This window comes from Furipterus horrens, unplaced genomic scaffold, assembly GCF_987537825.1.
Source record: "Furipterus horrens unplaced genomic scaffold, mFurHor1.1.pri manual_scaffold_4, whole genome shotgun sequence".
Classification (NCBI taxonomy): domain Eukaryota; kingdom Metazoa; phylum Chordata; class Mammalia; order Chiroptera; family Furipteridae; genus Furipterus; species Furipterus horrens.
The window spans coordinates 98,842,402-98,868,911 of NW_028327174.1; the positions used below are offsets into that span (position 1 = coordinate 98,842,402).

General features: G+C 44.7%; 1 protein-coding gene across 1 annotated transcript in view; it reads right to left on the reverse strand.

Moving 5' to 3' along the window:
• Positions 1 to 26,510, reverse strand: part of CRACR2A (calcium release activated channel regulator 2A) — a 130,535-nt gene that overhangs the window by 99,951 nt on the left and 4,074 nt on the right. The window contains exon 2 of the mRNA XM_090273856.1: positions 8,889 to 9,142. The gene's annotated coding sequence lies outside the window, so the exon portion shown is untranslated. The remainder of the gene's footprint in view (positions 1 to 8,888; positions 9,143 to 26,510) is intronic.

Below are 26,510 nucleotides of genomic sequence, written 5' to 3' on the forward strand. Positions count from 1 at the left end.
GTCAAGCAATTCATGGAGTTTTTGCCTCGGCTAACATTTGCTGAGAGACTCCTAGTGCGAGATGCTGTATTAGTAGCAGGGATAAAAAGTGAGTGACACATTGTCTATGTCCCCACAGTTTAAAGAAGGTGCACGGGACAAATGAAAATGTGGGACAGAATGAGGAAAAGCAATGAGAAAAGTTTGTGTGCATGTGTATGCATGTGTGAGTGTGTTGAAAAAGAATGGGAAGAAAATATACCTCAATGTTAACAATGGTCATTTCTGTTTAATGGGTGATTTTTATTCTCTTCTGTTAGCTATATTCTCTGATTGTTTTTTTTTTTTACGATAAACATGTATTGCTTACACAATATAATTTTTTTCAAGAAAAATTCAAGAATTGATATAGGACAATGATTAGGGTGATCTATTACAACCCTGGAAGATGGCACATGTATATTGGCTCTGCAGGATAGGTAGAACTGAGCAGTAAGGAGATGGGAGGCCTTTCCAGGCAAAGGAGCAGCATGAACTGGCCCCCAGGGATTCAGGGAGTGGGGGACAATTTGGGAAACTGTAAGAGAACAGCATGCATGGGCATTCACATGGAGTGGAGGCAGGGCTGGGCACATAGAGGGCCTCGAATGCCAGGCTAAGTACACCCACTTGCTTGTTCTCTGTCTTGCTATGGTCCTCTGTGTGTGTGACTCAATACATTGCGCTATAAACATTTGGTTGTATTCATGGCTGTCCCTCACTAAAGGCTTAACTCCTGGAGGTCATAGCACATAACAAGAATCAACAAATGCTTCTCATATGAATTGAATTCTAAGGGAATTATTGTTCATTCTGTAGGTAATAGGGCCCATAATGAATATCAACTCCCCCACCCAGACGAAAACAGAATTGTGAGTCGGGGGTGGCATCCAGTCTCATCTTGATGGCTAACTAGTCATCTCTACCAACTTCCTTCCCCTCTGTGGGCCTCAATTTCCTCATCTGTAAATTGGGTGAGGTGGATGGATGAACTTTAAGACCTTTCAAACTGGGTTTACTACTGTATGTTCTCAGGGACTTGGAAGCCCTCCCTAGCATACATGCCCACTATAAAGAGTGAGCACATGAGTAATTAATATCTTTCTCCTGCCAGGACTAGAAGCTCCCTGAGGCCAGGGCCTGTCTGTCTTGTTCCCAGCAGTGTCCCAGCACTTTCCTGGGGTGATCCCAGGCAGCACTCGGCACACCTGTTGACAGACCTGTGGGTGGTCTCTGGAATGCCCCTTCTCTGGGGCGAAGCCAAGTGTGGAAAAGCAGCCCTCCTGGCCCTCTTATCACAGCAGGGAGTCTCCAATGGCGCTCACTGTCTGGGGGCTACTATTTCTCCCCACAGTTCAGCTTGTCAGTTGTATCAGATTTATCTTCCCCTCCACTCACCCTGGGAAAGTGCCCTAGGTTTTCTTGGAAGTAGTAGGGAGGTGGAGGCCTGAAACTGTGTGTTTGCATTCAGAATATTCTGCTCAACTGGAAACATGCTCACTGGTCCTCTGCCTTCGTGTCCAGTGAGATTAAAGTCTCAGGAGGAGGAAGCTAAGTGCCCCATGAAACTTACCACCAGCAATTGTCCTTCATCCCTGCTCCCTAACTTCAGCCCCACCTCTCACCTGAAGACGCCCTTCTCAATTACAATCCATAAAAGGCAGGGATGGGGGCTGGGGTTCATAGAGGCAAAAGGATGCCCAGAATGGCCTCCATCAGGGCGTCCAATCCAGGGGATCCCAAAATGACAGCTCCCTACTGACCTGCACCTAGCACCTTCTTCAACATTAAAACAGAACTAACAGTGTCATACGGTGGTGTCAGTGGAAGGAAATGACCTCTTTCCTTTAAAGACATTCAGTTGTTCATTTTTGGGATGGTGGGTAATGTTAAATCCCAGACCCAGTTTGAAGACTAAGAATAAACTAGTCTTCAATCTGCATCCAGTCTGGACCCCAGCTCAGTCAACTGCAGTTCCCAGATGGTTCTTACCAGGCAGTACTTGATTGCTTCTCCACCCTTGTGCAATCACACTCAGGGTGACCTCTCTGCTCCCACATGATTGGTCCTTTCCAAGTCAGCTCAGAAAACAATGCCTATAGTGTGATTAGTGAGTTCATGTCCAAGCACTCACCCCCTCTCAGCTCCTGCAGTGCCAACTGGAGAAGTTGGGGAGGACTCTCATTTTACAAGCTCTGTTAGAGATTCTGGTTGGGATCAATGTGTTTGTGTGTGTAAGCGTTTGTGTGAATGTGTGTTTAAACTTCCCAGTTTCTACAGTACAACCTGGGGAGAGCAACTATTTTAAGTCTTGAGGACTCTGTATTTCATCCAAGCAGAAATCATTGGTAATACCAACTTTCACTGATTGCTTTCTCCTCTAGGATTATTTTCAAGTTGGTTACAAATCACAGCGTCATCTACTATTTTGTTAAATGCTGCACAAAGTATGTCAGAGAGATCACTTAATCCAGTGGTGCTCCACCCTCTCTGATCAATGCACCGTTTTTACAACAAATATTTGAAAACGTTCTTTTTACCACCTGAAATAAAACTACTAGATAAACCAGTCAGTCCATATGCATAATTTAGTTCTAATTATATTACAAAGGGAAAAAAGGAGTGCAATTTATAATAAAATAACAAGTATTTCAATATGTAAGTGCTTACGCACGAATGCACTGGAATGCATAATGAAGTAGTCAATGCTTACACCTACTTATAATGGATAAAATTAGATTTGATGCTGTTCATAAGGACTACAAGGAAATAAAAAAGCAGTGGACAATGGAATAAAAATGTTAGGATGAGAAATAACAAACCCACTCTCCTGTCTGGATCTGATAAGAGAAAGAAGGTAATAACCTTCCCTGAAATGGAGATAACATGCTGAATTAAATTACAAATGTGAAATTAGAAAAAAATTAGGAAGCGTATTATCCTTGCATATGAGCTAAGCCTTACATATAAGTATAGCAATTTATTGTCCTAAGACATGGGACAGGATAGTGACAGAATATCATGAAAAATAAGTCTGTGATGTGGAAACCCACCCACAGAGTAGAGGCACGCACAGTCTTTAGCATTAAAAGCCTTAGAAATGATACCCTTTGTGTTTAGGCAAGGGGAAAAGGAGAATGGGTTGGAAAAAGTTGCTTGGTAGATATCTAGGGAGAATATCAGAGTAAGAGTGAAAAACAAAGGCAACCCCAAAGTCAATCAATCATGGCAGTATCTATTTGTTGCAAGGATTTCTTATCATTGCACTACATATATAAATATACTATTTAGATTAGAATGTAGACTCTTTTAAAAACAGCTTCTATACAGAAATTCACTGAGATAGTGGTATTTCATATGCTTTTGTTAATTTAGTAACATGTCCTAAATCCACACCTGTTGGACAAAGTCTTGAGTCTCCTGTTATGAATCTGCAGTGACTTCCCTGCTTCTGCAGTAACTGCACAGATGCACTTTTCAGTTAAGTGTGTGTTTGGAGATGCTCTAAGCTAGAGAGGATGCATGCAGTGGGAAAGGTATCCAATCATGTCAAGAGTCTGTCTTTATTCCATTTAGGGCTTCTCTTCCCAAAACAACGGTCTCCTAGATTACTGGGCTTTTGGCATAACTTCTTTGAAAATATTTCAGTATTACTATATAAGAAGTAATGACTGATTTATATGTAGAGTGGGGTTGAGTTTGGAAGGGTGGGTGACAACTCACTGATGGACAGTCGCACATCCAATCATGCCTAGCATGCCTAGCTCCCACCCAATATGCCAGGGGCATCTTCCTGTTGTTGTGGCAACTCAAAGCTGTGCACAGATTTCCAAAATGCCCTCAGGGTCTCAGCACTAAAGCTCTGCGACTCTGGCAGCAGCAGCACCTGGGAGTCTGTCAGACATGCAGAATCCTAAGCCTTGGACGGAATTCCTGAGCTGAAATGTGCATGTTAACAAGACCCCAGGTGATTCATATGCACACAGGACATTTGTGAAACACTTCTCTAGGGACAGTTCTGACCCCAACAGGAATGCTAATAAAGCCCAATCTCATTCATTTCTTGAATGAGGACTTGGGCCCAAGAGGTTAGGTCAACTACACATTTTGCTCCTCTTCTTGTCAATAGTCCCCGGAGGACAAGAGTAGTGTGGGATACATATGTCCATACAGGTGCCAGCACAGAGCAGCACATGTGGCTGTGGCCCAGCAGTGCCTGTTATCTGTATTCCATCAGGACTCTGAAATCTCCTTTATAACCAGGACAAAAAAAAAAAAAAGGTTTCCATTACTCATCCACAGAGGCACAAGCAACAGATCCCAACAGTCACTTGGACCGAGTTTCAATGCCTCTGTTTTGAATAATTGCACCACTAGCATCAGCTGCGCTGAAGAAGGCCACAGTATTTGAATGAAGAGCAGCTGGCCCCGCCCCACTCCCTTTGCTGGGAGGCTGCTGTGGTTAGTGGCACAGGCAAAGAATAAGTAAAAAAACAAACCCCCCACTTGTCTAAGATAAACACAGAGATGATAGATGCTGTGCATGCAAACTTGGGGGAGAAGAAAGAAGAAAGGCAACAAATAAGAAGCCAAGAAAGGAGCCTCCCTCCCTGTGACAAGAGGCCCTCCCTGCAGATCCTTCTGCTAGAGCATGATGTCAAATGTCAAATATGGTAACCTAGGAACTGTGCCCTCCTGGGTCCCTCCTCTCACACTCTCCCCCCTGAGGACAGGGGTTTGCCCTCAGCAGAATGCCAACTCCCAGGGAAAGTGCTCCACGAGGAAGCAGCCCAGCTCAGCCATTAAGCCAGTGACTTAATGAGCAAAGCTGAGGTGGGATGCAGCAAAGGCGAAATGTGGTTTTTTGTCAGCCCACTTTTCAGCCCTGACTGAGCCTGTCTCCAAAGAGCCACAGCCTCCAGAGCTGCAGCCGTTGTCACCGTCACCCTGGGCTGTGAGCAGAAAAATGGCTCAACACCTTAACTCACAGTCTCCACTTCCGGGCCTCACTTCCTTCCTTCATCCAGCAGTGATGAAGGTTTACAAATGTAAACCACCCACCTTGTTACCCCAAAAGTAAATTTATTTCTTTTATCATATTCAGGACCCAGTCTGGCACATCCATGTAACTCCAATGCCACATTCACCAGGTGGCACTGCTGTTTCTGTTGATCTGTTCTAACTGAGCTCCGAGGACCAGGGTGTGGCCTATGCGTCTTATCAGCCGCCTGGCACAGTGCCTGGCCTTCAGAAGTTGCTACATAAATGTTTGGGCACTGAAAGAGCAAAGGGGACAACGGGGCCAATTTCACTGTAAACCATGTAACAGACCATAAAGGATGAGCCATGGCCTCTGGTTTTCTCATTATATGCCATCTCTCAAACATGTCACCTCTCACCTATTTTCAGAGATGTTCTCTTATCATTGTCGTGAGCATCTCTACCATGCCACCACTGCCAACAAGCTGAAAAGGTGAGAAGTAGAACTGTTAAGCCACACCCTTGGAAAAAAAGGCTTGGAGGCAGCCTAATATATTGGCTAAAACATCAGGTTGTACAGCCAGAAGTTCTTGGATTCAGACGTCAGTTCTGCCATGTACAATTTATGAATTTTGGTCAAGTGACTTCACTCTGTAACTGTTTCCTTGTCTAAAATGGGAATAGGACTATTACGTCCTTGTGGAGTTCTGGTGAAATAATACATGTAACAGAATAATACATTTGACTGTCTTGTTCATTCTTTTTAAGATTCTATTTATTTATTTTTAGAGAGAGAGGGAGGGAGGGAGAAAGGGAGAGAAACATTGATGTGTGAGAGAAACATCTATCAGTTGCATCCCACATGCTCTCAACTGGGGACCTGGCCCAAAACCCAGGCATGTGCCCTGCCAGGAACCGAATCTGCAACCTTTTAGTTTGCAGGCTGGAGCTCAATGCACTGAGTCACACCAGCCAGGGCTGTCTTGTTCATTTTTAGTGCTGGTCTCCAAGCAGCTTCCCTGGCAGTGCTAAAGCAACCAGCAAGCAGAATTTCCCTTCTACTCAGAGATGAGAGCCAGGCATGGATGTAACAAGGCCGGCTGTACACTCAAGCGCCCAGACAAGTAACACAGATGAATCAACTTATCACAAGCAAGAGAAACAGAATCACATCCACAAAGAAATCTGTCTTCTCCTTTTCTTCTTGAAAAAGATAACCTCCTGGGCTTTCATTTCCTACTTGAAAGACCATGAGTACAAAAGTGATTTCCCCTTCCTTCTGAATCTACCATGAGAAAAAACAGCCCCATTGAGATGCTCAGTGAAAGAGGGAGGAAGAGGTAGCAGGAGAATGTCAAACAGAAGCAGCCCTAATGTTAGGGACCCTTAGAAACAGCTGCTACACAATCCAAAGAGTGGTCCACATACAGTTATTAGAACTCAGCATTCTCAGTCTTTTCTGATAAGTCAAAGATATTTCAGAATTTTTAAATATTATGCATGTTCAAGTATAGTACAAAATTACAGTTCTCTGCAGCATTACTTGTAATAAACAGCAAGTGACTGAAATCACCTGTGTCCACTGTCCATCAGTAGAGAATTGGTTAAATAAGTGATGGTATATTCATACAGTGGAGTCCTACACCCCCATGAAAAAAGAGTGAGAAAGCTCTGGACATACTGATAGGGAAAGATCACGAAGGTAAGTGAAAAAGGCAAGGTAGAGAAAGGGTACCGTATACTATAACTATGTAAGAAAGAAAGGGATGGAGGCAGAATGTGTATTTGTACTGACTTGTATTTCCAATAAGAAACTCTAGAAGAATGTATAAGAAAGTAATAAAAGCAGTAACAGGGGAAGGGGCTAGATAGGCAGATGGAGGCCAGGATAAGATTTCACTAGCTCTCTTTCTATAACGATTTGATTTTTGAACCAATAAATATATTGCTCATTCAGAAAATATAAAAACATTTTGAACACCAGCTACCATAACCAAAACACATCTATGGGCTACAAATGGCCTGCAGGCCTCTGGTTTACAGCCCTGCATTAAAGGATCCCAAACCGGGGAGGCAGAAAGTTAGCAGTATGACGTCCAGGTTTTACTAGGTATGGAAACAAGTAGGTTGTTCAATATCTGGCATCAAGAACTCTCCTTGAGTTGCCTGGCCCTGGTTGGGCCCAGTAGCTCCTCCTCTCCTAAGGGAAAAGGGTACAACTTTCTCAGGATCAGGTGGGGCTCCTCTACTTTCCTCCAAAGTTAAGGCTTCCTGGACCCCAAATGGTCTGTTTGTTCCCAGTTGTTGAGGCCTCTTCCCAACGCAAAGGCAGAGCAATAGGGGCATGGGATTCCTCCAGTGGCACACAGACAACAGCATGTGTTTCCAGCTGGGCCCCGACCCAAGCAAAGTTCCCTGGGGAGTGACAAGAAAACAGAGGACACATGCCCCTGCTGCCACTTCTCGCAGTCAGCACCAGGAGACACTGTTAATATTCATCCCTAGCCCTTTGTATGTCCTAGTCTTGTTCCCGTGAATGAGGTTACTTTGTGTTCTGGATTGAATTGTGATCTCCAAATAAAGATGATGTGGAGTCCTAACTCCCAGTTCCTCAGAATGAGATCTTATTTAGAAATAGAGTCATTGTAGATGTCATTAGTTAAGATGAGGTCATATTGGAGCAGGGTGGGCCCCTAGTCCAATGTGACTGGTGTCCTTATAGGAAGGTAGTCAAGTGAAAATAGAGACATGTAGAGAGAACACTATGTGACAATGAAGGCAGACTTGGATTACGGGGCTGCAAGCCAAGAAACACTAGAAATTGCCAGCAAACCACCAGAAGCTAGAAAGAGACAGGGAGTCTTATGGGCTGGCAAGGGCCTGACAACACCTTGACTTTGGATTTCTTTCCTCCAGAATCTTGAGACAACACATTTCTGTGGTTTTAAATCACCCTGTTTGTAGTGTTTTGTTTCAACAGCCCTAGGAAATGAATAACCTCAGGCCAGTTCAAGTGGCAAAGGTATCTGATGCTGTTCATCTCAGAAGGTGCTCAACAGGTACTGATGACAACTCTGCCCAAATGAATGAAAATTCTAGGCCCTTGACTAATAAAGTTTTAGTGTGTAGGTACACAGCAAAGAAATCAACCAGTAAATAATTACTGAGTACTGATCTTGTGAAGAACATAAGAGAAATGAGATATTTTGTATTACTGCCCTCAAGGAGTTGACAATCTGATTGAAGATTTAAGACAGACACATAAAATATACCACCACATATAATGGCCAGATAAATTAGTGTTACTTCATCCCCCAGTGAATACTATAGAAGTCGCTTATAACTAAATCCCACTGTACTGCCTCAGACTCAACCTTCTGCACATTTCATTTTAGCTGCTCCTGATATATGTGTCTGGGAGAACTGGGAAAACTTTAGAATGTCAGGCTAGTAGGCAATTTATAGAAGCTGTCACCACTGCTCCTGGCATGGAACCCACACTTTGCCCACTGTGGCTACCCAATGCTGCCCATGATCATTATATGCTATCCTTGTAGAAGTTTCTCTCATCAGTTTCTTACCAGCTTTCTTTTTCTGTTCAGAAAGCCAGACCCTGGAGGGAAGACAAGCCTATTTCACAGCTCTCCACAAATCTGACAAGCAGAAAACAAGATCCATGTGGTTTGGGAGTCCACTTTGGTGAACTGACTAACAGTTTTTAACAGAGCTACAGAAAACAAGAAATGCCTACAGAGATATGGTTTTCTGTATCAGCATTCAGAATATTTACTTATTTGGCCTAGCCTTCTTTCAGGGGGCAGTTCCCACACTACCCTGTCTCTAGGAACCTCCAATTTTACCATAAGCAAGACTCGTGCCCAGTTACACACCTGGGGGTGGGGGCGTGGCCCACCTTGACTGAATCCCCCTGGAGCTCCCTCTGAATTCCAGGTGTCTGGGGTCTGGCTGCTCCAGGGTTCCTCCTGCAGCTCTCACCTTGGAAAGAGATGTGGCCGTGCTGAGTGCCAGGCTGGGCTCATGAGGAACCGCACAAGTTGCTGCTGCCCCGCCCTTGACAAGCAGCCTGAGGACCCAACGGTGGCTCCGGGCCAGTGTCCTGAAGGCAGCTGTGTCAACACAGGACCTGCAGGTGGGACAGACAGAAGAAAGGTCTCCTCACTTTGACTTCAAGTAATTGATTTTAGGTTCTCAGGGTAGAGAAGACTCTTAAAGTCATTGAATTTTCATCCCGTGATATCTCAAATAAACTGGCAGCTGGGGTCTGGGTCAGATATCGTAGCTTTTGCTCACCTCAGCAGCATCCACTTCTCCCTTCCTCCTTTTTAACAGAACTCCAATTCTGGTCACCACTCAGAGTAAGCCGCCTATGCCCAGAGCAGGGGCCTCAGCCAGTCCACGCAAATGCTGGCTCCTGGCCAGGGGTAGGTTAGAGAGGGGCTTCTGACCCAAATCTGGTCATTGAGACTTGAAGAGAGGCCTCCTGGGGGTGTTCCTAGAAATGTTTTCCTGGCTCTAAAAGGAAAATGCAGGAACCTCTCCTTGTTCAGCTGCATTGTGACCTTCTGTAGCCACACTGTGACCCTGAGAAGGAAGTATGAAGGAAGAGCAGAGAAAGAGAAAAGAACCTCGGTCCTTTAGGACATCCTTGACCCAGGGACTAAACCACCCTGGTGCCACCCTTCCTCCAGACATCCTATGACAATAGTAATAAATATCCTCATTGCTTGTGTCCACAGCTTTGGAGATTTTTGCTATGGTGGTTAAGATTATCCTAAGTGATATGTACTTAGATGTTCCCAAGAAGACAGGCCATGTCCATCCCACTATTCTGACTACAAGATCCCCAAGTGTCCACATCCCTCTTGTCTCTCCACCTTTTCTTGGCACTCAGTCCTTTGCCTACACTGGGCACATTTTACCATATTTTCAATTCTACAGTCTAAATCCATTTGGTCCTTTAATCAGGAATCAGTTTTGAGTCTCAATGATGTAACAGATTGAAAAACGAAGCCTTGCAATGGAAAACTGGAAGGACTTGGAAAAGACAGGTGTTTACGGGCAAGGTTGAATGGCAGGTATGTGGCTCAGCTTCTGTGCCCTGAAGGCAGACTGAAGGTCACCCTGAATGTTCCTTGTGTAAGTTCCAGCAAAGCAGACTTAAAGATCATAAGTGATCATTTGCTGCTCTTGTTGTGTTTATGCAAATGAACAGGATAAATTTAAAATGGACTTAATGCAGTCCCTTTCTGACAAGGGGGTAATATTAAAGAGAAAAATCGTGATTCAGGGACAATTACAATGCTCAGTAGGAGACTATAAAGTAGTGCAGCTAACTGTCTTTAAAGCTTATTTTCATTTAAAGTTTGTTTCGATTACCGGCCAAGATGGAGGCATAGACAGACATGCTGCGTCTCCCTCCACAACTAAGAAGGAATACAATGACCTCAAAACTAGAAACAACCAGAAGTTCCAGAAAAATCAAAGTACATGGAAGTCCAGCAAACAAAGATATAAAGAAGAAATACTCATCCAGACAGGTAGGAGGGGCGGAGAGGATGCGGTGTGGTGGCAGCGGCAGCAGCAGGCCAGTGGAAAGTGCAGTTCCACATTTTAAAAAGTTGGGAGGGACATCTGGGAAGCATTCCCAGCTCCTCGCCAAACTGCGCAGCTCACTGTCCCAGCACTGGGGAAAATCAAGCCTCATTGCTTTTGACTGTGAAAACCAGTGGGGGTTGGGTAAGAGGCAGAAATTGCCAGTCTCTCAACAGAGTCCACTTGTTTAAAGGGCCCCCACAGACCTAGAACATCCACAGACCCACTCACTCGGGGAACGACGGCCAGGGCAGCAGCTAGAGGGGCACCAGTTTGGTGCGAAAATGGGAGAGGTGCCTGGAAAAGGGGCGAGTACTGAGCAAGTGGCATTGTTCCCTCTCAGACCCCTCCTCGGCATACAGCGCCACAATGTGGTGAAATAGGTCACCCATTACTGTTGAATACCTAAGGCTCTGCCCCTTACAACGTAGTAGGACCGACAGCTCTCCCTAGGACACAGAAGCAAACAAACACAGGAGACTTCCGGCCAAGATGGAGGCTTAGACTGACACGCTCCATCTCCCTCCACAACTAAAAAGGAGTACAACTACCGCACAACCAGAAATAACCAGAAGTACCAGAAAATGAATGGAAGTCCAATGTATGAAGTTATAAAGAAGTGGTGCTTGTCTGGACAGGTAGGAGGGGTGAAGCTGGGGAGAAGAGTTCAAGCTGTGCTGTCCGTGGTAGCAGCAGCGATGGAGGCAGGACAGTGGTAAGCATAGACACCTGTATTTAAGGGAAGGCGAGAAGCACCTGGGGAGCACCCCCAGCTGCAGCCCAGACCCATCAGCTTGCAATTCCAAAGCCAGGGAAGGCAGACCTTCATTGCCTTGGACTGTGAGGCCCAGAGGGGGTGGGGACGAAGGAGGAGGCTTCCGGTCTCACAGTGGAGAATAAATGGCAGGAATCCATCTTGGACACCCCCCTACCCTCTGCAGAAAATGCCACAGCGTAGTGAGACAGGTCACCCAGTTGTGACGAGTGCACGAGGCTCTGCCCCCTATAGTGTAGGAGGTGTGACAGCCCTGCCCAAGAAGCAAAGGTAAACACAAAACTGTCAGGATGGCACAGATCATGATAGACATCCCAATGACACAGCTGACCAGACAGCAAATATCTAATCTAACGAAGCAGCAGATAGGAAATCTTTCTGAGGCTCAGTTCAGAGCTTTGGTAATAAAAATGCTTACAGACCTAACAGCAGATCTTAAACAAAATGAGGAAAGAATGAAGGCTAGTCCTGCTGAAATGAACAAACACACATACGAAACTAGTGGTGAGGGAAAGAAAACCAGGAATCAAATCAACAAATCAGAACATAGGGAAGGAACAAACAGTCAACCAGTGCAGAAAGAGGAAACGAGAAGTGAGGAAAATGAGGAGAGGCTCAGAAACTTATTGGACAGCTATAAGTAGGCCAACATCTGAATCATAGGGTTGCCAGAAGATGAAGAAGAAGAACTAGAAAATGAAAATTTATGTGAAAAAATAATGAAGCAGAACTTCCCTGACTTGGGGAAGGAAATAGACTTACAGGTCCAGGAAGCACAGAGAGTTCCAAAAAAATTGGACCCAGGGAGAACCACACCAAGATACATTATTTAAAAAATGTCAAAAATTAAGGATAAAGAGAGAATCTTAAAAGCAGCAAGAGAGAAGAAGAGAATTATGTATAAAGGGGTCCCAATAAGACTATCAGCTGATTTCTCAAAAGAAACTCTGCAGGCAAGAAAGGACTGGGAAGAAATATTCAAAGTAATGAAAAGCAAAAACCTACAACCACAATTACTCTATCCAGTGAAGCTGTCACTCAGAATAGAAGGGCAGAGAAAGTGCTTCCAGAACAAAGTAAAACTGAAGGAGTTCATCATATCCAAACCACTGTTATATGAAATGTTAAAGAGGCTTGTTTGGAAGAAGGAGGATCAAAACTATTAACATTATAAATGAAAACTGTATCACAAAAACCAACAACAGAAGTTAGGGAATTGAAACAAAGGCAGACTAAATAGGCAACAGGAGTGGGAAAAGAATTATAAGTATGGGGAACATTTTGGGGGGAGGTCAGTGGGGAGAGGGAAAGGGAGGGTGATGGTACAGGAATGAAGCACAGAGGGAGTGCAGTAGACAGGAAGCTGTTGAGAAGAACTATATGCACAACCAATGGGCATGGACTAAGGGGTGGGGGACAACTGGAGGGAGAAGGGTCACTGGGTGGAGAGGAACAAAGGGAAAAGAAATTGGGACAACTGTAATAGCATAAAAAATAAAGCACATTTAAAAAATAAAATAAAATAAAGTTTGTTTTCATCTGAAAGTTAAACTAGGTCTGTGGCATCATCAAAAATGCTTAATTTACAGGCAAGAAGAATGTCAAAGCCTTGCAACTGGATGTTTTTCCAATAAGACAGTCTTACAGATTTAGAGATGGGTTTGTGGGTTATGTTGCATAAATTAACATGTGTTTTCTGTTTTCAAAGGTCATAAGCCTATGATCTCATTACCTGAGTGATTGTCTGTACGTATAGGCCTCACTTAATCCTGTCTGCATCGCTGCCTCCTGAGACTCAATGGTTTGGCTGAACTAAATGGCTGGGTTGGTGAAGAATGGAGTGGTCTGTGGGCTTCACTTTAAAACTGGTTTCTCTTTTCTATCCTAATGGCTTGGACAGAAAGGGCCCAGAGGTCTGAGAGGGGGGAAACCTAAGATATTCCCCTCAGCCCAAACTAAGTATAGTGGGCAAAAGGGTTTGGGACAGGTGTGACGTGCCTTCCTCCAAAGAAGCCCCTTTTTTCCCTAATGTGGGACATTGAAAAATTAATACCTGCCTTTTGTCATCTGGTGGTTATGGATTAAATGATGTCTTTTAACCCTGTTGCCAAATCTGTTGCCCCCAAAATACAACAAGGATGCCAGCCTGTTAAACTGAGCATGCCATTGTCCGGGGACAGACAACTGACCTGGAGTCTGCATGATCCTTCCCCATGTGGGAAGGCCACCCTCCCCTCCACACCCCCACTCTTATTAGGGATTTCTGGACTCAAGGGTAGGTAGGACGATGACCATGCCCAGCTTGAAGCAGCTAGAGGAGCACAAGACCTTTGTCCATTGTCCTTTATAAGATTATAAAAGGTCTTAAGTCTGAGAGGGGGGGATTGTTATTTTTTATTGTTATAAAAAGTTAAAATTTTTTTAAAAGAATAATATAAGAAAGCGTAAAGCCAGAGAACTTGTATGCACTACCCATGGGCATGGACTGGAGGTTGGGGGGGATTGCTAGTGGAGGGGGTGTGCTGGGCAGAGAGGAGCAAAGGGGAAAAAATTGGAACTACTGTAACTATATAATCAATAAAATATACTCAAGAAGAAAAATGAAGCCTGTAGAGTGCATGGTGGGCAAGACTCTCCCAGTGAGGAGGGGAGAGCTATGTGGCCACATGGCGGGGGCTCTGACAGGACATGCACCCTGGTGCTTGTGAGTGCAGTGGAGAGGCTGAGGAAGACCGAGGGCGGTGGGACCACGGGCCAGGGTTTTCCAAAGCACCTCTAAAAATATGCTGATTCTTGAAAAAAAGAAGACTGTGAGTGAAAGAATGAAGACTATGAGCAGAAAAGAGTGAGCAAGGCAGACATTCATCACCAAGGCGATGAATAATGATATAAATAATAATTAACAATGCTGGCAGCTAACATTTCCTGAGCACTTATAATAAAGCAGGCACTGTTTTTAGTGCTTTCTGAATATTAACTCATTTAATCCTCTCCTAAGCCTATGAGGTACCTCATCATTAACCCTTGTTATGGAAAGGTAAACTGAGGCATGGAGAGGTTGAGTGATACAGGAAGTGGACCGTGCTTCTGGGCCCCCACTCTTCACTGGTCTACAGAAACAATTCTCAGAGGAGTTGCCAGAACCAGCCACCCTTGGGAACCTGTTATAAATTCCAATATCAGGCCCCATTTCTGACTTACTAAATTAGAACCTCTGTGGGTAAGGTCCAGCATTGTGTTTTAACAAGGCTTGCATGTAATTCTGATGTCTGCTTATGTTTGAAAGCCCCTGCTCGGCACTATAAATGTGTAATGAAAAGGGACAGCACATTCAGAGGAATATAAATGGTGGGCAAACGAGGAAAATGCGGTAGATGTGAAGAACTTTACATATTGTCTAACGCGGATGAGCTTCATTGTGCAGGCATTAGGGAGAAAGGTGGAGTGGAGCCAGAAGTGGCATGGTTAAGCTCTGCTCTTTGGGCTGAGATCTCTGGCACTAATGCTAGGGGATGGACCAGAGGAGAAAGAGGGAGCCCAGGTAAGAGGCGAGGCAACAGTGCAAACCAGCTACAGCAGGGACTGCACGGAGGCTGAGGCAGTACAGAGAAATGAGGAATGGGCACAGATTCAAGAGACAGACTGAGGTTACAGTTGGATGTGGCACCCAGAGCTGGCCCAAGTACCCAAGATGATGCCAGGGCTTCTAGCTTCAGAGGTTAGGTCAGTGGTGAGACTCTTTAGCCAGACTGGCAATGCTGGAAGAGGAACAAAATTGGCGGGGGAGACATTTGGCTCTATTTGGGAAATGTGAAGACTGAGGTGTCTGGGCAACATCAAGATGAAAACATTTCAGGATGTACGGAGAAAGGAGGATCTGGTGCTCAGGGGCTGGGTCAGGGCTAGATATGCAGGTTTGGGGTTCACTAGCATAAATATGATGGTTGGAGCCATAGACAGAACTAAGACTGCTCACAGACTCTAGGAGAAAAAGTGAAGGCTGGAATCATGCAGGACGCTAACATGGAAGTGGCAGCCAGAGAAAGACAGCAGCAAAGGTGGCTTAGAGAGGAGAAAACAAAGAAAAAAATGCTATTTCATAATGAAAGGAAGAGGAAACTTGACAATGTTTAAAGAAATAGAGGGTTGACACTGGTTTCAAAGATACAGGTGTCAAGTATGAAGACTGAGAAGAAACACTGGATTAACAATGAAGAGGCCACAGGTGAACTCAGAAAGAGCAGTTCCAGTCAAGGGATGGTAGCAGAAGCCAGATTCATACACAGACTTGTTTTCTGAATGAACAACATCTACTACATGCCAGGCTTTGTGCTTTGTGTCAGGGATACAGTGACGAGCAGGACATACATGAACCAGCTGTTACCAGGTAGTGGGGAACACATGCAAGGAACAGAAACTACAAAAATAGTTATGGGATCACAGCTAAGGTAAGTGCTCTCAAGAAGACATGAAGACATATAGAATGCATTAGATAGGGAGCTCAGAGCAACAACATTAACAGACAGAAGATGAGGGGAAGGAAGGGACATTTCAGTGGGGTCCCACAAGATGAGTAGGAGTCAGAAAATGAAATAGGATGAAGAATGTTCTTCAGAGAAGGAAGGGCAGACACAGGCACCCTCAGGGAAAAAGCTTTCCTGTGTTCAGAAAAACAAAGAAACTAAGGGGCCAAAGCAGTTTTAACACAGCAGGGAATGCCTGGAGGTGAGGTTATAAAACAGGGCTTTGAAGGTCAGGTTAGGGACCTGGGACTTCATCCAAGCAGTCATAGGAAATCACCTAAAAGTTTAGGAGAGATAGGATCAAATTTTCATTTTTTTAAATATAACTTTGGCTGCTGTGGGGAATGAATATAGAAGGAAAGGGAAGGATAGTGAGTAGATACATTGAGATCAGTTAGGAAATTATTATGTTTCAGGCAAGAAATGGTAGTGTGCTGGGCCAGAATGGTGGCAGATGAGTAGGTACAGGTGAGCAGATTCTAGAGCTATTTAGAAGGTGGGATCAAGAGGACTGAGGGACTGATATGGATAATGGGGAGGAGTAGTTGAGGCCAGCTTGCACTCTGAGGTCCCCCTACATCTATTCTGAATACTCCCAAGGGACTACTGGGATGGAAGAACATGTACCCTGGATTCCAAGCCGAGATAAGGCCAAGCCCCAGTGGCTCTGGTAAGGGCTGCACCAGCAGCTGGGGAACAAGTCTTGGGGGCCTTCCTCTCCTGAGGGGCCTCTAATCCCTTGGGAGATAAAATGACTCCTTCTAGCAGAAAGGCCCCTGAAAATCTCTTGTTTTCTCATGCTACTTTCGGTGTCATGTCCTCTGGGGTGGGGTGCCACGCAGATGAAGTCTCCATGGGCCTGCCACTCTGGTGGGCAGGCCACACTGTGAGAGGCTTCTCATTAAGGCATCTCATGCACTGTTCAGGGTGTTCATGAAATGCCCTCAGTACAGTGTGGGCAATTCTAGGTCCTAAAGGCTAACCTCCGTTTGATTACCTTTCCTTCTCATCATTTTATCAATCTTAAATAAATATGTTAGATTTTTATTTCCAGCAGTATGGCAGGCTAAGCACATATATTGACCCTCCCATTGAAAACAACTAAAAATCTTGAGTAAAATATCTTAAAAAACAACAACAATGTTTTCAGCACTGATGCACTGGCAATAAAAGAAGGAATGTGCTGGCCAGGGACTTCTTCAGATAATAGAATATCCAGGTTCTGACTACAATAATGACTATAGCATAATTATTGAAGTTAAAGACAAGCTTGCAAATATGTGCAAGAAACAAAAAAAATCTTAAAGAGTAACCAAGATTTTAAAAAATGACCCAAAGAGAATTTTTAGGAATAAAAATTAAATAGTTGAATTACAAACTAGGGACAGACTTCATAGCATAGTAGGTACAGTATGAGAAGGAAGTAGTGAGCTGGAAGCTACATCAGAATCAATTAATCAAAATGTAGCACAGAAAGACAATGACTCAGAAAAATATGAAAGATCTTATGAGACATGAAAAATAGTGGCTAACACATCTATTTGGAGTCCCAGAAGGAGAAGAGAGAGCATTTAACTAGATAATGGCTAAGAATTTTACGTAAGGAAAGAAACTAAAAATACACATATTCAAGAATGTCAATGAGTCCCAAGAAGAATAAATAGAAGGAAATTCACCACCAGTTACATCTCAGTGAGACTGCAGAACACCAAGGATGGAGAGAGTACCTTAAATGCAGCCAGAGGGAAAGGACAAGTTACCTTTCAATGATTACAAGCCAGAAGACAGTGGCAGAAGACCTTCAACATGCTAAAAGAATGTTAATTGTCATCTGAGAACTCTATACTTAAATAGCCTTTAAGAACAAGGGATATGCAGACATTATCTGGCAAACAAAACTGGGAGAGTTTGCCACAAGCAGACCCTTGTCAAAGGACATTTTTAAAAGATGTATTTCAGACAGAAGGAAGGAGATTCGAGATGAAAGATCTGAGATCAAAAAAGGAGTGAAGAACAAAGGAAATGAAAATGGGTTTTCTCAATCTGTTGTTGAGGAAATAACATAGATTTGGAGTCAGACATATTTATAGTCATATCTTGCTGTGGTTTCTTGCTACCTGGGATACTTGAATCCAGTTATTTAATCTCTCAGAATCGTAATATACTAATCTTAAAAATTCACATAATAATGATACTTACTCAAGGTTCTTGCAAAGAATACAGGAGCAAACACATGTAATGTCATCAGTATAAATGTTAATTTCTTATCGTCAAAAATTAACAATTAAGCTAATAAATAAGATATTGTGAGCAACCAAGAATTACTCCGTTCTGCTTTAGGTGAAAGATAAAATTCTGGCATTTTTTTTCATATCATGTGAATCTGTACTACAGAGTTAAGGTTTAGTGGTTGTTTTCTTTTCATCTTTTCAGTATCAAGCCTAAGATCTTACAAACAAAACATTTGTGATTTCTTTATTCAAAAAACACTGCATGTGTATACACAAATCCCAGGGATATACCTTGGATTCCAGTCTAACTCACAATTTTAAAATAATTTGTGTTCACAGTTTGATAAGGTCATAAAATACACATAGGCCCATCCACAGGTTCAGAATAGCCTATCCTTCCCCTCCTCCCCAAGGCTCTCCCCCAACTAAGAGATAGCAGCAAAGATGTCTCAGCCACAGCTTCTGAACCCCAATACCTGTGCTGAGACATCCACCCCAGTTCCATCCTTGACACCCCGTTTCATTCAGGATAAAGAGGTCAAAGCAATATAATGCTGCTAAGAAAACTTAGCTTGGTCTCCTTTAAGTTCTCTGCCTAATTTTCATTTGGCAACAATTTGGTGGGTGAGGGTGCGGGAGGACAGATAAACCCAGAACTGATCTCTCCTTGATGGTGTCAAGGAAATAGAAAACACCAGTCCTGAAGTTTTAAGACCTGCGCTGACATTTCTTACCTGTGTTTTCCTCACCTGTAAATTGAAGATAATACTTAGATTCTGGATATTGGTAGAGCATTTTACAGTTTACTAAGTGTTTTCAGTTATAATTTCATTTAATACGTATAGTTGGATGTACAATATACGGCATAATACCTCACTGCACTGCTGTCAATTTAAAACTGGAGTCTGGAACTGCAGTGTAAACTGAAAAGAGAGTTGGTAATGAGAGGGGCCATCACCAGGTGCTACAGTTGACCCTTGAGCAGCTTGGGGAATGAGGAGGGTGTGGTTAGGGAGCCCACCTCCTACACAGTTGAAAGTCCAGAGCAGGAGTTGACCCATGAACAACGTGAGTTTGAAGAGCATTGTCAGTTAACAAACCCAAGTATAGCCCTGGCTGGTGGCTCGGCTGGTGCAGCCCATACACCAAATGTTCCATGTTTGATTCCTGGTCAGGGAATACGTGCATTCTGAGGTTGCAGGTTAGATCCCCATTCGGGCACGTACCAATTGATGTTTCTCACATCAATGTCTCTCTCTCTCCCCCCTTGCTTCCTCTCTCTCTAAAAATAGTCAATAAAAACATATCATTGAATGAGGATTTAAAAACCCATGTATATGTGGACCTGCACAGTTCAAACCTGTGTAGCTCAAGGGTCAACTGTACAACTTACCCTGTTAGGAGCATGGGCTCTGTAGTTCAAGTGCTTGCATTTGAATTTGGATTCTATACTTATTAGCTCTGTGACCTTGAGCAAGTTGCTTAGCTTCTAAGTTTCTCACCTCTATGTTAACAATGATAATAATAGTCCCATCTGGTAGCTCAGGGAGGTACTCAGTGAATGAAAGTTGACTTGACTCTACACCAAGTCAAGCTGACAGATGTCTGACCACATCCATTTGCACTTGCTGGTATCATCCTCCAGCCTTTCTTATCTATGATTACTTCCACTCTCCATATCCCTGGGCAAATATTTGCTAAGAAAGGGAAGAAGCTCTGGATATTAGGACATACTGTGGACTGTTTCTTAATGGCAACAAAGCCTTAGATTCCCACTAGATTTGCAGGCATCTTCATGCTACTTTCAATGAAAGCAGAGCTCTACCTTCCCGGCCCCCAATCAGCCCAGACCCTTCCCACTTCAGCCTGGGAGTCTGGTTTGGTAGGCTGGAGAGCTCTGAACTAAGGGATACTGGTCAAGGTTCCATCACCTAATGAGACACTATTGGTAGAGCTCTCCTTATTGGTAAAGGGCAGTAAGGCCTGAGCTGATATCCCATGGACCTATTATAATGCCCTGTGAAGCAATTGGTTAATTTAGCCCAACCCAATGAATGGATGGAAACTAACTGGTAGCAAAAAACATAAGCAGCCCCCATTCTAAATGCTTTATCTTTTAAAGTACTGTTACACTATCACTGTTTCATTCCACATTATGACATGCCTAAGAGATGTGAAGGGCAGCTATTTTATCCATGAGGCAGCTGAGGCCCACAGTGAGCAAGTGGACAAGTGGAGAAGCTCTTCCTGCCAGAAGCCTACTGCCAAGCACAACTGCTCTTCCTGAGTTCTCTGGCCAAGCCATCTGTGGCCTGGCTCCTGGGCTGGGTCCTAAGAGAACTGCATCCTGTGAGGCCAGCATCAGAAATTCATTAGGTTGGCATTTGTGTTCAGATGGAGGAGGGCAGGAGGACATGAGGCATGACTTAGTCACTCAGCTTGTGTCCTAGCCCAGAACAAGAAAACACACTCAGGAGCACTCATTAGACCCAATCAGCCTGGAGTTCATAAGCTAACTGCCACGAGCAGTGGAGTGGACATGTGTGTGCTCTGGGTGAGGGCAAAACAGTTAGCCATGACCATCACTGTGCTAGTTAATATCTCTTTTCTAAAGTGCTTCTGGGCCAGCCCAGCCTTGGAGCCCTAGAAGGCTATGGACAGCATGCGGCGGTGGCACAAAGAGTGAAGAAGTCAGGAACCCCGGCAGACAGGGGCAGAGGAGACGGGACTAACCACCATTACCAGGCCTCCAACGTGGTAAACTAGGAAAAGCTGTCTTTGGCTCTATAACCAGGACTGAAAAGAAATCAGGCAGCAGACATGAAAGAATTCAACAGTGAGCCTATTGTTCAAAGAGTTATCAGCTGGGCTTCTGTTTTGGTAGGCTTTCCTGGTGAATAACTTTGTAGGATGAGAGTGAATCTCTGAGGTTGGCCATGCCTGCTTCCACTCCATAGCCCCACAACACCTTCCACAGACTTCTAAATCTCATCTGCATCCTAATGGAGCACAGTCTATATAACACACATTCAAGCAGATCCTGGAAACTTCCCAGAGTAGACACTCATGTGCCCAGGCAGGACAAACTGTGCTTGATTCTACAGGACATATCTGTCTACATTAAAGGGGAGGATCAAAGGCAAGAATCACATGCTGGCTCCTCACAACTTTTAGATGGTAAACTGAGTTAGTGAAGACCAGCATGGAAGGAGGTAACCCTCAGAAATGTTGCTAGGTTAGAGGCATGAGTTATGGCCTGGATAGAACTTCATTGGCTTAATATCCATGCAGTCTGATCCTCAGACATGGTCTGTTAAAATGAACTTAAGGACCCTCATGGAACCTTCCTCCCAGGACTCCCTGTCACTACCTATCCACTGAATTCTGCCAAGCTGGAAGGCCCAGCTCAGTTCTCACCTACCTACACCTACCTACTTAAGCCTTCCCCATAGCTCATTTCCTTCCAGGGTACATAACCATCGGTCCCAGTCCCTTGTCAATGGTCACATATGTGTCAAAGGGAGTATTATAGCCTTTGTTCTTTCTCCCAGAATAATGCATTACATAGAGTAGGTGCTCAATAAGTATCTGTTGACTCATTTTGTTTTTTGAGGGTTTTTTGTTTTTTGCCATTGACATTCAATAAAACCACAGTGATTTACCCCTAAAATATCACAAAATTCAGATGTGGTATGGGGTATAATATGATTGCTATTCAGTACAAATTAGAACTTTTTATTTTATTTCTAACTCTAGTAAATGGGGCTCGTGTGTCTAAAAAATTTTTTTGTTAGCAATGTGTGATTACATAATGAAGGCCTAGTAACTTTTTTTCATTAGCATTCATTTCACTTATGAGTTCCTTTTTCTGTCTTTGTTTCTAATTCAAGCTGTGGGTCAATGCATTAAAATTACATTCCTTAAAAAGAAGCTCTATAGCAGAGTCTTTTATTTCTTAACTTATAGTTCACCCACCCCTATATTTCTGACAGGCCTGTGTCTGAGGCAGCTTGCCTAATTTGGCATCAGGGGATTCTGCTCCCATTTCACAGGTGTGTTAACAGAGCTCTTTTATCAAGCAGACCCCACAACGCAGGGGATCAACCCTCTGTAGAGAGCCAGTCTGGTGCACAGGGATCAATGGCATGGATGTGGTGTCTGTGATGTTGGTGTCCATACCACAACTAGATGCGTGAACTCAATTTTTTAAAACTCTCTGAGCCTCAGTTTCCACATACGTAAGGTGGAAATGTTAAGTCCTAGGTTAGAAACAGTGCCTGGCACATAGTGGTACTGAATACATTATCTTTTTATGCATGGGGCCTGTGCGAAAGTCTGTCGGGCATTGACTTCATTCCCAGAGTTAAGCCATATCTACTGAAGCTGGAACCCCAAACAAAGAAAAACCCCAAAAATCTGAGTACAGGGTGACATAGCAGGGGCTAGTACAGTCTATAGAGAGGGTAATGACAAGCCACAAGAGATGTGCCAGAGAGACACACTGCAGAAGATTAAAATGCTAAGAAGAATGTCTGCTGGAGAAACAGGAAATAGACTTAGCCATTTGCAGCCAGGATAGTCACACCCTAGGCATAACTTATCTCGCCCTGAGTAAACGCAGAGTCAAGCTACAGCAAGACTGCAAGAGGGACAGAAAAGCACAGGATCATGATCAGGAACAAGAACGGACATGGCAACCAAGGCCCTAGTGGCCAGAGAAGACAGAACATCTCTGCCTGGGGAGGGACCCATGGTCAAGGCTAAACTCCCACTTCTACAGTACATATGTAATTAGTTGAAAAGCTTAATTTAGCAGTACGGTAAACTCCATTAACAGTTTATCTACAGTATGCAATTAAGCAATTTTCAAGCAAATCCTTTTTGGCTAAAGGCTCCAAGTAAAGATCGTAATGAAAAAGAACTCATATAATACACACCCACCCAAATCCATGCAGATTCCAGAAACCTTTTAGAGTAGATACCAGTGTGTGAGGCAGGGCTGGCTGTGCTTGATTCTATACAGTGATACTCCCATCCAGACGATGTTGTGGAAGGATTAGAGAGACCAGAATCATAGCTGGGCTCTGAAATTACTACAGCCTTGGGCCTGTTGCATTTCTGATGTTGCTTCCTCATCAGGAAAGGGTGGATGATAATAACCACCTTATAGGACCATTGGGAGAAATGTACACAGTGCTGCATAAAGTGCTTAGCAGGTGCATGGAGGCTCCTCTGGCTGAAGCAGAGAATTTAAAAACCAGAAAGTAATAAGAAACAGAAACAGAAAGGTGGTCCAAGTAGAGAGGGCCTCTGATAGTGAGTCCACTGTGACTAGGAATGCTGAGACAGAGCGAGACTGTGGCAATCTTAGAAGCCATTAGATGGGAAGATCACAAAAAGTTCTGGAGATGGTGGCAGCGGCTGCACAACACCGTGAATATTCTTAATGACCCTGAACTGTACACTTAAAAATGGTTAAAGTTGTGCCCTGACTGGTGTGGTTCAGTGGGTTGGGCATCATTGCGCAAATCGAAGGGTTGCTGGTATGGTGCCCTGTCAGGGCACATGCCTGGCTGGGGGCGTGTGAGAGACAACCGATCTGTTTCTCTCTCCCATTGATTTTTCTCTCCCTCTCTTTCTTCCTCCCTCCCCCTCTTTCTAAAAATAAATAGTCTTTTAAAAAATTGTAAATTTTGTCATGTATATTTTACTGCAATAAAAAAAGACCAAGTTACAAAAAAGTTTAGAAACAAAACAATACCCTAAAACACAACTCTCAGGCTCCTTTAAACACTAAAACAAAAATAGTTCAAAGGAGAGTTGAAATCACCTTCTGTCTGTCGGCTTCTCCAGGGACGGTAGGGGGTGGGGTGTGCACCAAAGCACCTCACTCAAGGCCTGTGAGTCAACTTCTCCACGGCATGTAGCCAATGCTTTCCCATGATGTCCATTTAAACACAAGCTCACAGAATGCGAAAACCAAAAAACCATCACGACCATGACCCAGAGGAAGATCTAGAGATTCTTATGCAGGATAATTTGTCTTTCCAGATTGTATCTCCAGATAGTAATTTCTGACCGTAATTCAGATGAAAAAAAATGAAACTTCCCAGGGCCCCCTCCCCTCCCCCTCAGTGTTCCCATCTGGGGATGATGGTGCTGCTGCCCTGTTCAGAAAACCCTTGCCTGTGGGAGGAAAGCCTCTAACTTTCACTGCTGCCTTGGTTATAGAAAGAGTAGCTTTGACAAACCACCTTCTTCTCCACAGAAAAACAAACCCTGGCTGAAGGCAAGTGTGGTCCCTCTGGCCAGTGTCTCTAACCCCCTTTGTCATGACTTCTCTGACCTCATACATGTACACAGAAGAGCATGCCAACCTGGTACCTTCATGCCCAGGGAGTGAAGGGCTGTCCCTATGCATCAGGGACCTGCGGCTGCAAACACCCGTGGCCTGGGGCTGACCACACTGAGGCCCAGCAGCATTTCCCAGTGATCGTTCCCCCACTTCCCTGTCACTGAAAGCCCCTAGAAGCTGGACAGAGTGAGCTGGGGACCCAGAAGACTAGGGGAGCCTCCACCCACACGCTTTGTGCACTGTGCTCTGTGCCACATCACAGACCCCGCCTTTAATGCTTCCTCTCTCCTCTCTGCCTGTCCAGAGTCTGCCCATTCTTCTAGGCCCAGTTCAAATCCTACCTCCTCTATGAAGCCACAAGACAGACCCTTGACTCTGCTGGTCTATAAATTCATTCCTCTGGGGGGAGAGTAAGCATTGATGCTAATTAGGTGGGGAAGTCTGTCCAGCCCTCTGGGGAGTTTCAGTCTAAGACTGGCAGGCTGACAAGGACCATCAAGGGGAAGGAGGACCCCAGACTACAGAACTCAAGAGCGAACTCTCAATAGATCAGCTACCACAACCAACAAGACCAGGTAAGTCTTCACCATGGTGACTTTTCACACCGATGTGCTCACCTGAGATGGACTGGCAGGTAATTAGTCCCATTTTCCTGGAAGGGGAAGACACTTAGATTTAGAGGGCATAGGAATGGTTAGAGAATTGGACCCTGATCTCAGCATTTGGAGGGGCAGGTTGAGGAATGGTTGAAGATATGCCTCTGGGGGGAGGCCACCTGAGTCCAAATTCCAGCTCAGCCTCTTAATAGCTATACGACCTTCGGCAAGTTAGCCTTGTCTGTAAAATGGGGAGAATGATAATAATAGTACAATACCTATCCCACAAGGCTGTAATAAAGATTGAGTTTCTCTGTGCCAAGCTCTCAGCCATGCCTGGTACAATCTGTGCATCCAGCCTGCAGGTGCAGTGGGAAGAGAGTCCCCGAAGTTCTGCGTGTGACTCGGGTGGTGCTGCAGGAGGTTGATCTCCCTCCCCACGTCACCACCAACCCAACCTTGCACACTAGCACTGGGGTGTGCACTGATGTGGATTCAGTGCAGCCAAGCTCCATGCATTTACCAGGAGAACCAGGGCAGCTGCAAATCCTGGAACTCAACACTGAGCAACCGCTAAAGCAAGTAAAGTGAAAATAAACCAATTTCCCAGAGAACAAGAGACACTCCTCCTGTCTGCACTGGTAATTGAGCCATTGTAGCAATCTTCCTACCTCCCCCGTGCTACTGTGAGGTTAAAGGGGAGTTAAGGAAGCTGCCTGGCCAGAAACGCAAATGTAACCTAGGCCTGTCCCAGAGCTGGTCCCATCAGGTCTTGGCACACCCACAGCATGTGTGCTAAGTCTCACCTTTCTCACATTTGCCCTAAGCCAGGCAGGGCACCAAACTGCACAGACCCAGTGGGGTGCTAAGAGCCGAGGGCTGGGACCTGAGCCCATCCAGCCCCACTGCCAGCACTCTCTTGCATAAGGCACAGCTCTCTCCCTCCCACAAGTCCTCGGGCCCAGATGCACATTTTTTCCAGCCCTGAGCAGGGCACCTCTATTATGTGAATGAGGGGTCTTCAGCACAGGCCAGTGGGAACAGAGGCCCTTGGACTCTGAACCACGTGCGAAGCCCATCTGCTCCGACCTCCCTGCATCTCCTAGAAAGGCCTGGAGCATCACCCAGGGTCAGGCTCTGCCCCTGTACATGCCTCCCTTGGCCAGCCCATCCCGGATGTGTCAACAAGCAGGCCAGGAAAGAAGGAACCCTGCTGACATTCAGAGCAAGCCAGGGCTGGGAGCCAAAACAAAATGATGAAGGAAATGCACTGTCTCCAGAAAAATCAATCTGTCCCAAAACAAAATTCTATATTCCTCAAGCTAGGAGAGACCCTGCATGAAAGTTTGTCCATCAGACAGTGATCCCTGGGGTCACCCCAGGCAGACGAGGACCTTCAGGAACCCACTCCCAACAATG